Here is a 2201-nt window from a genome sequence, read left to right as displayed (position 1 = left end):
GTTGTAGATATTCAACCAAACACTATTGAGTTCGTCAACCCTTTTGCAAGAGAAGGTGAGGAGAACCCAACACAAAATCAACCCACAATGCCTAAATTTTCATCACATTCCGTACCAACCGAGGAGAACCTACCCAATGGTACTGCCACACCACAACACTTAACCAGAAATTTCATTGCCAAATCCGCATTTATCCAATTAGTCAAAAAAAGCCAATTTGGGGGGATGCCTAGTGAAGACCCTCACTCTCACATGGAGACTTTTTGTGACTATTGTGATGCGATTTCTCAAACCGGTGTAACTCAAGACCAAATTCGATGGGTCTTATTTCTTTTTTCTCTAATTGGCACCACAAACCAATGGTTGAAAGGCCTTGATAAGGCTACTCTCGGAATTGACTCTTTGAAGAAATTGGCTCTAGCTTTCTACAAAATGTTCTACCCACCGGAAAAGACTAACATGCTCAAAGCTCAAATTACGGGTTTTAAGCAAAGAGATGAAGAATCTTTGTATGAAGCTTGGGAGCGGTTCAAGGGAATTTGTCGCTCATGTCCTCATCATGGACTTAGCGAGTGGTTCTTGGTTCAACAATTTTGGAATGGTCTTTATGAAGACTCAAGAAACATTCTCAACATGGGATCAAATGGTATGTTCACCGAAGTTGACGATAATCAAACTTGGAACAAGATTGAGGAAATGGCGGTCCATAATTCACAATACAGTAGACCTCGCAAGGCTACTAGAGGAGGAAAGCATGAAGTAGACTCTATTACTCAATTGGGTGCTCAACTTAGTGCTCACATTGATACCATCAACTTGACGTTCGAAAAAGCTATGGCTAGACTTGAAGAATCCTCAAAATCACCAAAGCATCATGTTAATGCCATGTCGGCATCTTCATCAATCCCAAGTGGGATATGTGAGAATTGTGGAACTTTGGGACATGACCAAAGTAAATGTAGGGGAACAAATGAACAAGTGAATGCTTTTCAAGCATACAAGAGTGGTACCCCTTATTCCAATTATTACAATGAAAACACCAAATTTCACCCAAATCTCTCATACAAAAGCCAAAATGTTCAAAACCCTCAACCAACATACACCCCACCTCCCATGAGAAACCAAAATCAAAGACCCTTTTTCAACCAAAACTAAGGTTACCAAAATCAAACTCCATACAATCAACAAAGTGACCAAGGTTTTGATGTCCAAAAAGCGGTCCTCCAAATGCAAAAGAATCAACAAGAGTGTTTCACTCAAATGCAAAAGGATAGTCAAGCAAAGGAAATCACCATCAACAACATCCTAGCCCACACGAAAATATTGGAAACCCAATTGACTCAACTAGCATCTTCAAGCTCACAAAGACAAAAGGGGCAATTACCACCTCAAAGTAATCCCTCGAGATATGAAACGGTTAGTGCCATTCACTTGAGGAGTGGTACGAGGTATGAAGCACCAAAGAAGCAAGTTGAGGATGATGTTGTGGAAGCTAGTGACAAAGAAAAAGTTGTCCAAAACTCCAAGGATGGAGAACCATCAAAAGAAGAATTTTCAAAGAAAAATGAAGACAAGGCCAAGGAGAAGGAACCCATTGTGATTAGACTTCCTTTTCCAAGTCGTCAAGCTAAGCCCAAATTTGATGACCAACTTGGAAAATTTATGGAAATTGTGAAGAATTTGGAAGTCTCGATTCCTTTCACGGAATTAATCAATCACGTGCGGCCTATGCAAAGTACATGAAGGACATCCTTACGAAAACGAAGTCGATCCGGAAGCTTGAAACTATCGCCTTCACTAAGGTGAGTAGTTCAATCCTTCAAGGGACTTCACCTCCGAAACTTAAAGATCCGGGAAGCTTCTCAATACCGTGTACCATTGGCGACACAACGATAAACAAAGCCCTATGTGATCTAGGGGCTAGTGTGAGTGTTATGCCGTATTCGGTGAGTAAAAGGTTAGGGATGGGAGAGCTTAAATGTACCAACATCACACTCCAAATGGCCGATAGATCGACAAAGACACCATTAGGGATATGGGAAGATGTTCCCGTAAGAGTTGGGAAATTTTTCATCCCGGTGGACTTTGTCATTGTTGACATGGAAGAAGACTCCAATATTCCAATCATTCTAGGTAGACCTTTCTTGCACACCGCGGGTGTGGTGATATATGTGAAGCATGGAGAGCTCACTCTAGAAGTG

At 41.3% G+C, this 2201-nt stretch overlaps 1 non-coding gene across 1 annotated transcript; it reads right to left on the bottom strand.

The window, feature by feature from the left end:
• Positions 1 to 459: 459 nt before the first annotated feature.
• Positions 460 to 566, bottom strand: LOC141615878 (small nucleolar RNA R71). The gene has a single exon (XR_012530267.1). It is a non-coding gene; the product is annotated as a small nucleolar RNA R71 (small nucleolar RNA).
• Between the last annotated feature and the right edge of the window lie 1635 nt (positions 567 to 2201).

This window comes from Silene latifolia, chromosome 11 (genome assembly GCF_048544455.1).
Source record: "Silene latifolia isolate original U9 population chromosome 11, ASM4854445v1, whole genome shotgun sequence".
NCBI lineage: Eukaryota > Viridiplantae > Streptophyta > Magnoliopsida > Caryophyllales > Caryophyllaceae > Silene > Silene latifolia.
This window is presented reverse-complemented; position numbering and strand designations above follow the sequence as displayed.